Below are 13747 nucleotides of genomic sequence, written 5' to 3' on the forward strand. Positions count from 1 at the left end.
TGACATTGGCTTGAAGCTCGACCAATATCCTATACAATGAGTTCGCCACGAACTCTGGTATATCCCTCCTCGGTATGCTCAAATATTGAATCACATGAGCCTGCTCAGTGGACACATACTCAGGGCAGAACATCACCCTCTCGTGAAACATCATCAAAATCTCAATAACTGACTCTGTCTTCTGCTGGAGAGACAGAAACTCATGTGCTAACCACTCCCTCTCCACGGGGGGAACATACTCATCTTGGAACATCTGAACAAACCTCTCCCATGTCACTGCAACATGATCTGCAGTGGTGAAACTGGCGGTCACAAACTTCCACAAGTCCTTCTCTCCCAAGCGAAGCTGGTTCAACGCAAACCAAACCCTCAAATGATCTGGGCATGAACATGTGTGAAAGAACCCCTCAATATCAGAGATCCATCTCATCGCAGGAATCGGATCCTGTTTCCCATCAAACTCTGGTGGCTTCGTGTTGTTGAACTCCCGGAACAGCATCGAGTCACCTCCCTGAGGTCTAGCAGCGGCAACAGCTGCAGTAGCGGCAGCAGCAGCAGCCTCAGTGACAGCAGCATATCGCTCATCAAATGTCTCAATCAGGTTGGTCTTGATAGACCCAAACATCTCGGGAATCTCTGCTTGGATAGCTGCAGCCACCTCCTCTGAATCTCATCATCACTAGTCCCATTGCGCTCGGGGTTGTGGTGTGTACCCACCATGATGCCTCTGAAACACAACACAAAATCATCAAAGACTCACTCGAACATACTCACACTCTATCACTCATTCCTACTTGCTCCGTAGCTTCCTAAAGGATTCTTACTTGGATTGCATACAGATCTGGTGTTTTCAGTAGTACGGGCCCAATACTACCTTCCACACCCGGTCTGTAGTCACCCTAAGTCCTCTTTCTACGATTCTAATTCTCAATTACTCTATCTCTCTCAATATCAAACTACTCTTGTCTCAGAATTCTCGCTCTAAGTGCTCATGCTCACCACTCTCATTAGCACATACTCAAAGCACATAACAGATAGCAGTGACTCCTAAGCTAAGGTACCACAGTCAGGCAACCCTAGCCCTAAGATATGAAATACCTAGCTTATTCTCTAGCATGCATCACTATCATTTCATAATTATCTCATAACACACTAAGTAAGGGCATTTTGAAAAATCACCGTTCGGGCTTTGGTTGATTGTACACACTGCTCCATCTCAATTTCTCTTAAACTCTTTCTCTTTTTAGAAAAACTCATTTCTTTTGAAATTTTTTTTCTCAAATCCTCGGCTTAAGTCCAGACATACCCGAAGGTGTATCCGAATCCCTCAAACCAAGGCTCTGATACCAACTTGTGACAACGTAAATTTCAACCAAAATTTTATTTCAATAATTTTAAATCACATCCTCTCAATTCAACATCCCAAATAAAAGGGTTATAGTATCAAATCATCCAATGCATAACCCGAAAACTGAACATATATCAAATCTTGGATCCTCTCAAAACATGACTCAAATCTCTGGTATGTGTGTGTACAATCAAGTCGACGTCTTCCCGTGATCCTGAGAAGTACCTGAAACACATAGCACATAACACGGTAAGCACAATGCTTAGTAAGTTCCCAAAAATACCGCTCATATCTCATAGCCTCTCATGGTTATACTCAGATAAGATCCTCTGGTCAAATTTGTCTTAGTGGGACCCTCTGGTCCTATAACTCTGATGGACCCTCCGGTCCCTCAACTCAGTAACTCAAATAATCACAATATATATGTCACAACAACAATAAGCAGGATATCTCAACATACAGTATATACACATAAGACCCTCTGGTCGCACATAGGTTACCACTCAAGGTAAGTATAGTAAGAAGACTCACCTCATAAAAACTCAGATAATCTCGGACCCGAACCACCGGTCTAGCCCCCGCCTAACACAACAATAATAATCCCAAATTAATAAGGTTCTCCCTGAAGCTAAACCCACCCTTCCACAAACTCACAGAAAGGAAAAAGACCATTTACCCTTCTATGGCCTTATAGTCCACAAATTGACAAAACACTAAAAGTCAACAAAAGTCAACGGTAGGGAGTACGCTGCGCATACCAGCTCTTTACGTTGGGCGTACTCAGCTGCCATGCAGACATCGAGGATGCGACACCCCTACGCTGTGCGTACTGGAATTACGCTCGACGTACGCTCCAGTTTCACCCTTCTCACTTGTTTAGTCTTAAACAGTTAAGACCATGGCTCATATTTTAAGATCTAGACTCTCTAATAGCTCTTAAGCCATAAAGTCACGGACTTTAAGCCTTTGCATGGCTGGAAAGGTCCCTAACACGCAAAGCACACACCCTCTTATGACAAAAAGCACATATCTCATGCATGGCTTGATCCCAACGTCCAAGATAGGATTTTTATGACACTACACCACTGAATATACTCAAAGGGGGTGGATCATGGTCTCTGGAGTACAATATCACATAAAGTCTCCAACTTTTGGGACAAAACCCTAGAATACTCCACTAGGATGCAAAAACCAAAAGAGCAAGAAAGCTCTGAGCTTTTTACCTCAAAATGAAGCTCCACACCAAGATAAGCTCAGATCCAAGGCTTGGAATCCCACTCCTTCTTCTTCAAGACTCCTTCTTCACTCCAAAGAAACTCAAGACTGCTCCCAAGGCTCTCAAATGTACTCACAAGCTCTATGAACGAAAACTAGGGTTTAGGAGGGTTGGTGATTGAGAATGATGGCCAGGAATAAGGCCATCATATCCTTTAAATAGGGGTCTCACCCTAAATTAGGGTTTTCACTCTGAGCCTAGTACGCCCAGCGTACTAGGTGTCTTCCACGCCAAGTGCACGCATATGAGCACACTGAGCGTACACTCGCGTACTCCCCGCGTACTCATTCACCACCTTTTCTCATAAAGGGACTAAAATGACCAATTTCGCAAAAGACCAAGGGTTATGAGGTATACCTGGTCTCGGGATATTACATTATTAAACTTCCAAGAATGATTACAATCACTCACAAAGGTTACACCTCACTTGAGCTCTCAAAACAAAAGAAACTCTCTTGCTTACTAACTGCTCAAAAGGATGTGCACTCAACTTCACAATGATTACTCTCTTGAAATTTTTGTGTACACTCACACAATCATGCACTCACAAGGAAAATGAATGCGGATATGAACCTATTTATAGGAAAGCATGGGAAACCCTAATTGTAATGGGATTGGTCTATCGATAGTTAGCCTTTGAAATAGATCTCCTAATTTCCAACCAATCATGGAATGTGATGCAGGAACTTGGTGTCATTAAATGATACCCATTGTCACTTAGTGGCACCTCCTGTCACTTGGTGACACATCGTGTCACTTGGGGACATATCGTGTCACTCAGTGGCACATCCTATCACTTGGTGGCATCTCTTGTCACTTGGTGGCACATCAAGTCACTTGGTGTCATGTTATGTGCATGACACTTCATCGAGGTGCCATGATGGCACATCAAGGGATGTTGTGTCATATCAGGAAAAAAAATGTGGCACATCTAGGGATGCATTGGCACATCAGGAACACTTGTCACAGACTACCAGGAACATGTATGGGACATCAAGCCACCTAATGGCACATCACGATGCCTAAGTGGTGCATCATGATCATTAGTGGCACATCCATCTATGTTGGTGCATCCTCCTTCAAAATGACATATCCTCCATCAAGTTGGCACATCATGATTCCAAAATAGCACACCTTGTCTATAGGTGTCACACCCTCTTCCTAAATAGTGCATCCAACATTCTAAGATGCTCCATTCCTTTCTTAGATGCTCCATACCCCCTTTAAGATGATATGTTCGTTTGACACATTTTTTGTTCATTTGTCACATGCTCCATTGAACTCCAAGTGTTCCATTGAGTTCCAAGTGCTCCAACTGTTAGACAAGGCTTCATACCCAACATACGGTTTGAGATTTTTGGAAACCGCACCACAAAAGTTCTAAATCGCATTATGCGGTAAGATGTTGTTTGGTCCGGTGTGAGCAGTTTTGGTATGGTTTGATGAAAAACTTTTCAGATTTAAGTATGAGTATATTGACTTTAACTTATTGTTTATACTATATCATCTTTCGCATATAAAAATGAAATGGAATAGTTACCATACAATAGATATTTTTAAAGTTTTTTTTTATTTTTTTTATTTTTTTTATTTTTATTTTTTTTAAATTTGTGTTTACCTAAGAATAGATAAAGAATAATAAAAATACACTTTATATATTCTAAACGGTTATTACATGTCAGTGTACGATATAATTAAAAATAAAGAAAAACATATAAAGAGTTAGCAAAAATATCTAATCTATTAAGCAGAAGATAAACTTTGGAATAATCATCAAATTCAATTAAACAAAATTTTTAAATTTGCATCGTGCTTCAATTCCACCTTAATTTGCATGCTGCCATCCGTTTTTCCGTATGTATGACTAAATTGTTATGTTTTCTTAATTATTTTATAATAAATTGGTTATATATATATATATATATATATATATATATATATATATATATATATATATATATATATATATATAGAGAGAGAGAGAGAGAGAGAGAGAGAGATAAAATCGGGTGAAGACTCTTTTTTTTCGATAAGGACCCCTTAAAAAAATTAGAAAAAAAAAATACAAATGATAACATCCAGCATAGTATTACATCGGAGAAAAAAATTGGATCATTAAAATTGAATCATGGATCATAAAATGATCCATCCTTCAATGAATCATAAAATGATACATGCTTCAATTTTAATGATCCAAAAAAAAATTTAATTTTTTCTCTCCGATGTAATATTATGCTTGATTTTTTTATTCGTATTTTTTTTTAATTTTTTAAGGCGTCCTCACCAGTAGACACAAAACAATTTGCCAAAAGGCTGAAACGTACTATCTGACACGAAAACAAAATAATCGCAACATGAAAAGCATATCTGGAAAAAAAAACTATTTGGTACCGTGGCATCACGTGGTTACGCTACTAATATATATATATATATATATATATATATATATATATATATATATATATATATATATATATATATATATATACTAGTAGCGTAACCACGTGATACCACGGTACCAAATAGTTTTTTTCCACATATGCTTTTCATGTTGCGATTATTTTGTTTTCGTGTCAGATAGAAGGTTTCAGCCTTTTGGCAAATTGTTTTGTGTCTGCTAGTTTCTTTCGTCGAATAGCTTCTGGCTATGTAAGTAGATGAAGGGGATGAATAATTTATTATCTGGTGTCATCTATTTTTCTAGTTTTATTTTACGATTACATTAAATGTAAAAATATATGTAGCCGTCATCAATGTGGGATTAGTCAATAGGTTTTATTGACAATTAGCTTCCTTTAGCACATAACGAATAGTTTATTTTTCAATGTTATTTTTATTTTTGGATAAAACGTTTCTTAACCGCCGGTTCAGTTTTCTCATGGTTTTCAACACAACTGGTTAGATTTTTTTCCTATAGATTTTTAAAAAATTGGTTCATTTTTCGCACATCTTGGTTATGTGACTCCTAAAAAATGTCATTTTAATGATTATATATATATATATATATATATATATATATATATATATATATATATATATATATATATATATATATATATATATATAGGGGAGAGTTCAATTGAGAAAAAAAAAAGGTTAAGAATGAGGGAATCATTCTCAGCCACTCATTTATTTTTGCGGCAAAAGCCTCCATGGTACCAACGGAAATAGGAAAGCATAAACATGTGTTTTCCAATAAAACATATTTTCTTAAACTATGCTAAACATTACTTAAATATATACAAAAACATAGTCTTTTTCGTTTTTTTTTAATTTTTAAGAGTTATTTTTATCGAAAAATTATTTTAAATATACCAAAATTCATGATTTTTTATTCTCTACAAATAGACATCCATATTGATATAATTTTAAAATAAAATAAAAAATTTATTTTTTTTATATTTTCAGCTATCGTTATTCATAAGTGAATAAAAATGAATCAAGTTTTTTCTACAGTACATTTGTTATTCACTTATGAATAAAAACTATGATTAATTTTTTTTACATTTTAAGTATCATTCATATATGAATATAGCATATACTAAACATAATATATTCATATTTAAATGTTAGAGGATTCATTCACTTGTGAAAATTAGATAGTATATTCACTTGTGAATATTAGATGGTATATTCACTGATGAATATTAGATAATATTTTCATATCTGAATATTACATAGTATTACATAGTATATCATATGTGAATAATACATAGTATATTCACTTGTGAATATTAAATAATATATTCACTTATTAATATTACACAATATATTCACATATGAATATTACAATGTGTTTTCACAAATATATAATTTTTTTTATATGTTATTCACATATGAATAACATACAGACTTGCATATTCGTTTTTTTGTTTTAATAATCATATACTGCTTCAAGTGAGAAAATATATTCATATATGAATATAACGTGGTAATTTAGTTTGTGCATTTCATCAAACAGTTGAAGTGCATACAAGTTAACCATTTTAAAAATGTTAAAAACATCAAGTTATCAATTCCAAATCATCATATACATCCGATTTCGACTTCAGACGCGACACCTATGTCTGATCGATTTCTCATTTTGATTTTGATTTCCGAAAATCCGATTGGGAACCTGTGAGTACCGATTCTGAGTCCTTCAATGTCGACCGTGACTGCGAGTCAAGAACTCTGATCCCAATTTCATGAACAACGAAGAAATTCCGATTCCAACTGATTTCGTTTGCGAATCTGGGAAATTCCAGTTCCAAACTTCAACAAATCGATGAAATTGATGAATTTGGGTTGCGAATTTGTCTTGAACGACGAACCTCCCAGCTACGAATATTGATGATTGATTAACACTGGATGACATTGATGATGGTTTAGTTGAAGAAATTTGGATGATTGTTGAAGGTTGGAGGAGAAATTTTGAGGATGAACGAAGTCAAGAACTGTTATTGAATTATAGTTACGTATTTGACATTGAAAGTTCTTAACATATTTACAAGTTTGTCACCGTGTATTTTTATGCTTAGATTAAATAAGTGGCTGAGAATGATTCCCTCATTCTCAACCTTTTTTTATTTTCTCAATTGAACCCACCTATATATATATATATATATATATATATATATATATATATATATATATATATATATATATATATATATATATATATATAACATGTTAATCAAATAGGCAATAATAATAAGTTCAGATTTATGTCATTTGTATAATGTCAACCCTGGTAAAAATGTAAAATTATCATTATGTTAGACATATAATTGGGTAGGACGATAATATTTAATTTCTTTATAGATAATAGATAAATTATTATTTATTTTTTTTAAAGTTGAACTTTCACCGCAATCAACTCACGTCTTAATAACAAATATGCATTGAAATATATCAAAGAGATTTCTAAATAGTAGCATACATTTGGAACCTTCAAAAATAATAGATTAACTAAATTACTAAAATAAAACAACTTTTTTTGTTACATATTTTTATTTTTTATGTATAATTCTTTATTAAAAAAAAATTACATCTCCAGCTTTTGCAGTAGTTCGTATACTCACATTTTGAATTCAGATGTAAGTATTAGACTATTCTTTTAAGTTATATATGCTCTCAGTTGTTCATAAACATCGTAACAAACGAAATCAAATTTAAATCTATCTATTTGTTCTTTGAAAACCCCAACAAAAAAGAATATTATATATTTATAAAAAAGCAAACTATTTTAATCATTTAAAATTGACTGATTTGGGATTTATTGAAAAATAATAATTTTCTATTGTTTTAGAAATTTTCTTATATATTTAAAATAACTTAACTATGTGGATTAACATAATATAATTTCAAATAACATAACATGCTAAATATTTTTTAGCAATAAAAATAATCGATATATCATTTTAAATTTTAGTTTTTCAATGTGCATTATATATAATAAAACTGATTATTTATCTTTTTAAACTGATTTAGAATATAATATTATTAAAAAAGTTAGATTTAATACTACGCAGCAAAATCAATTTCAATGAAGTGCTTTATAGATAAACAAATGATAAATTCAATCGGTGTTTTGTTTGTTTGTTTTTATTGTTTCTCTTTTGATATTTAAAAATATCATAAACCATCATTTTTAAAGGTAAGGTATGTTGTCAAATCCTGAATTCAGACCTATATAATAGATTATTTTTTTGGGAAAATAACTTTTGAGGGTAATTAACTTTTGCGTTTGTACTCATTTGGTTTTTTTTTTTTTTTTTGTGTATTCAATATATCATTGAACTTATTGTTTGTATTCACCATAACCCTTTTGACCGGCTTTTGACATGTGATAGTCAGTCAAAGGGTTATGGTGAACACAAACAACAAGTTCGATGGTATATTGAGTACAAAAAAAGGGACCAAATGAGAACAAATGCAACAGTTGGTTACCCTCCTTATTCATTTTCCCTTTACTCATTTTACAGCAAATCTCACGTCATCTCCTACTGATATTAATGACTTTATGAGATTCATTATTGCTTCTCTTCAAAACATAACCTACGAAAGAACATTATTCATACATGTACCACTTTGTAATGCACTTGAATATTTATTGGGGGAATCTTGACTAAGTAGACGCGTTTCATGACTACATTTACATTTCCAATCAAATGATGTATCGTATCATGGATTCTAGATAAGTCTACAAACGAGTGGAATTACAAGTGTTGTGATTTTTTAGTTTACTTAGCTTTAAGATCGAACTCATGGGATAAGATACAACATCAATATGTACAATATTATGATGACGTGTCTACAAAAGCAGCATGATATTGTACATATTGATGTTGTATCTTATCCCATGGGTTCGATCTTAAAGCTAAGTAAACTCAAAAATCACAACACTTGTGATTCCACTCGTTTGTAGACTTGTCTATAATCCATGATACGATAAATCATTTGATTGGAAATATAAATGTAGTCATGAAATGCGTCTGCTTAGTCAGGATTCCCCTAATAAATATTCAAGTACATTACAAAGTTGTACATGTATGAATAATGTTCTTTCGTGGGTTATGTTTTGAGGAGAAGCAAGAATGAATCTCATAAAGTCATTAATATCAGTAGTAGATGACGTGAGATTTGCTGTAAATGAGTAAAGAGAAAATAAATCAAAAGGGTAACCAATTGTTGCATTTGTTCTTATTTGGTCCCTTTCCTTTTTTTTGTACTCAATATATCATCGAACTTGTTGTTTGTGTTCACCATAATCCTTTGACCGGCTATCACAGGTCAAAAGTCGGTCAAAAAAGTTATGGTGAACACAAACAACAAGTTCGATAGTATATTGAATACAAAAAAAAAAAACAAATTAAACTTTCATGTCGACGTCCACTGATGGTACTTTTTCTACGAATACCGTCTTGCACATGATACCAATTAAACTTTCATCCACAAATTACCTTTTGTGGAAAAATCAGATGTTGCCGCTTTTGACCTATCAAAAGCTTCTACCTCAAATTGATGGCACGTCTCCTAAACCATCAAAGACCATTGAAATTGACAGCGAATCAGCTCCCAATCCAGCGTATTTTGTCTGGACTGAACTTGATCAGCGGGCAGTCATTATCCTCAATTCCTCTTTAACCGAAGAGGCAGCAGCAGAAGTACTTGGTCTCTCTGATTCTCGCTCCATCTGGACAGCCCTGGAAGCCGCCTACAGTAATTCCTCTGTTGAACGCATTCACTCCCTTCGTGATTCCCTACGCTAGATGCAAAAAGGTAACACCTCAGTCTCTGATTTTGGTCGAAAATTCAAGCTTGTATGTGATAAATTGGCTGCCATCGGCCAACCTGTTGATGACATGGATAAGATTCATTGGTTTCTTTATGGCCTTGGATCTTCGTTCGAGACTTTCTCTACAGCTATACGTACCTCAAAGCCATCTCCTGTTTTTCGAGATTTATTATCTCAAGCTGAAAACCATGAGCTCTTTTTACAGTCAATTCACGGTTCTTCAACCCCTACTGTTGCTTTTATTTCTCAGTCTCGTAACAGCAATACACAGGGCCGGTCTTCATATTACCCTCATGGAAGAGGGTCTCGTGGAAACAGTAATAATGGGGGTAGAGGACAAGGAGGCAGACGACCTCCCCATTGCCAGTTATGCCGCACTAATGGGCATTATGTCTCCTCCTACCCAAACCTTCACACATATGCATCCAACTCCATTCCCTCTGCTGAAAATATTGCTCGGGCATTCCATTCGCAATGCCATGTCACTCAAGGAAATCCCGATTGGTATGTTGACTCGGGGGCTACTTCACATATGACTTCCTCCACCAACAATGTGTCTCACTCGGCACCTTATTCGGGTAATATGCATGTTCTTTTTGGAATTGGACAAAATCTTCTTGTCTCTCATATTGGCAATTCTATGGTCTCTAATAAGCTATTGTTACAAGATGTTCTGGTTATTCCTCACTTAACCAAAAATCTTCTCTCTATTAGTAAACTTACTAAGGATCACTCGGTTGATGTACTTTTTTCTCAACCGTTTTTTATTATTCAGGACAGGAAAAGCAAACAAGTGATAGCTCAAGACAGATGTGAGGATGGTCTTTACGTGCTTAGAGATGGTCATACAGCTTTGGTGGCTTCCTCTCTCACTTCAAACAAGGCTTCTTTTGAAATATGGCATAGTCAATTAGGACACATTTCCTTTGATGTTATTTCTAGTTTACATAAATTGGGTTTTTTTGCATGTTACTTCACTCTTACCAAAACCTGTTATTTGTGAACCTTGTCAGCTTTCCAAAGGTCAACACTTATCTTTTGACTTAAATCACAAACGTTGTTTGCATCCTTTAGACCTCATACATTGTGATCTATGGGGACCAGCTCCTGTATTATTTGGAGAATATCTTTATTATGTTATATTTGTCGATGACTATTCACGGTTCACATGGTTTTACCCCTTAAAGGCTAAAAACGGTTTTTATGTTGTTTTATCTATTTTCATCAAGTTCGTGCAAACTCAATTCTCAAGAAAAATCAAAGTTTTTCAAAGTGATGGAGGTACAGAATTTGTCAATAACATTGTGCGAAAAATCTTTGAAGACAATGTTACTTTTCATCAACTCTCTTATCCATATACTCCTCAGCAAATGGACGAGTGGAACGTAAACATAGACATGTTGTTGAAACGGGTCTTGCAATGCTCTTTCATGCTCATGTCCATGCATCTTAATGGGTTGATGCTTTTAGTTCAGCAGTGTTCATCATTAATCGCATTCCCACTAAAGTACTTGACAATCGGTCTCCTCTTGAGTTACTCTACTCACGCATGCCCAATTATGGAAACTTTCTCACCTTTGGGTGTCTTGTATATCCATATCTTCGCGACTATTCGGCAAACAAACTTTCCCCTCGGAGTATCCCTTGCATTTTTATTGGATATCACTCACAATATAAGGGCTATAAGTGTCTTGATCCAGACACTTCTCACATATATATCACACGGCATGCACGTTTTAATGAACAATCATTTCCTTTTGAAGGGTCCAGCAATGCTTCAGATTTGCCTACTTTGGATTTATCCTCTTTTTTGGATGATGGGTCTGTTACCCAACCTTCCCAATAACTAGTGAGCCCACGGTATCATCTAGGCATTATCAGCCCGATATGGGCCCTTCTGTGCCTTGTTCACTTTGTTCGCCTCCCTCGGAACCGGCTGCCCAACCACAGCAGCCACTGCAACCTCCAGCCGATGCACCTGACGATCCTTCTGATCATGATGATCCTTCCGCTCATACTGATTCTTCTGATACTAGTGATCATTCTGATCATGATCATCCCGATGTCAACATTCCTCCACCACCTCCAATCTCTTCCATGCATCCAATGAACACTCGGTCCAAGTTTGGTATTTTCAAAACACGACATATAGCTGATTTTGCATCACTCACCAACCATACCTTGCATGTTGCTTTACTTTCTACATCTCCGCCAAAAGGGTACAAATCTGCTGCTAAACATCCCAAATGGATGGCTGCCATGCACGAAGAAATTGAGGCATTACGTGCAAATAACACTTGGATCTTAGTGCCTCAACCCTCTCACTCCAACATTGTCGGTTCTCGATGGGTCTATCGTATCAAGTATAACTCTGATGGCTCAATTGAACGTTTCAAAGCCCGTCTTGTTACTCAAGGTTTTACCCAAATTCCTGGTCTGGATTACGCTCATACTTTTAGTCCGGTTGTTAAGGCCTCCACAGTTCGTATTGTTCTCTCTCTTGTTGTCTTAAATAAAGGAAGTTTACATCAACTTGATGTCAAAAACGCATTTCTGCATGGTCACCTTACTAAGACAGTTTTTATGGAGCAACTGCCTGGGTTTACTGATCGTCAGCTTCCTAATCATGTTTGCAAACTAACTAAGGCTATTTATGGCTTAAAACAGTCCCCTCGTGTCTGGTTTCAACATCTTAGCACTTTCTTGCTTGTCAATGGTTTTGTTTGTAGTCGTGTTGACACATCCATATTCGTTTTTTCTCGACATTCATGCATCATGTATCTTCTTATCTATGTCGATGATCTCATACTTACTGGTAATCAGGAATCTGTTGTCACAGCCTTCACTACACGACTACACCAAGAGTTTGCTATTAAAGATCTCGGTGCTCTCAATTACTTCCTTGGTTTAGAGGTCACTTATACTGACAGTGTTCTAAAAGGCGCGCCATGGCGTGAGGCGTGGCTTCGCCGTTACGAAAAGCTTCATAATGTTGTTGTTAGGCGTAACGCGTGGCAAGGCATGATATGGCGCGCCATGGCGCGTTATGGCGTGTTATGGCGCGTGTTTTTTCGTTTGAGACACAGTTTTTTTCTCTTCGTTATGTCTTTTCAAAGCGGAGATACAAGTATTGTGGTTTTGTTAACTTTTTGTTATTAGTTATTGATCTAACACTTCTAATAAGTAGTTATATTTAATATAAATTTATATTTATGTGGTAATATAATTTTAAATTAATACAAAATCGCCGCCTTACATCACGCCTTGAAAAACGTCGTGGCTCGCCATGGCTCGTTAAACTTGAGGCTTGGCCTTGCTGCCACGCCACGCCTCACGCCATTTAGAACCTTGTATACTGATGATGGTCTCTTTTTAAGCAAGTCAAAATATGCTAAAGATATTCTTACTCGTTCTGATTTAATTGACTCTAAACCAGTACCAACACCCTTGGCCACCCATGAGACTTTCATAGCTGATGGAACACCTTTTTATGATCCTACTCTTTATCGATCCTTAGTCGGAGCTCTTCAATACTTAACGATTAATAGACCGGATCTCTCATATGCTGTGAATCAAGCTAGCCAATATCTTCATGCGCCTACTGATGCTCATTTCCAGTCTGTTAAAACGTATAATACGATATGTTAAAGGAACTGTCTCTTTTGGCCTTCTTTTCCGACGACCTCAAATCAACAATATTATTGGGTATTCAGATGCTGATTGGGCTCGTTGTCTTGAGACCCGCCGGTCTACTTATGGCTACTCAATTTTTCTTGGAGGCAACTTAGTCTCATGGAGCGCCAAGAAACAACCAACTGTCTCACGTTCTAGTTGTGAGTCAGAA

This window comes from Lactuca serriola, chromosome 9 (genome assembly GCF_051521515.1).
Source record: "Lactuca serriola cultivar US96UC23 chromosome 9, Lser_US96UC23_V15, whole genome shotgun sequence".
Lineage (NCBI taxonomy): Eukaryota > Viridiplantae > Streptophyta > Magnoliopsida > Asterales > Asteraceae > Lactuca > Lactuca serriola.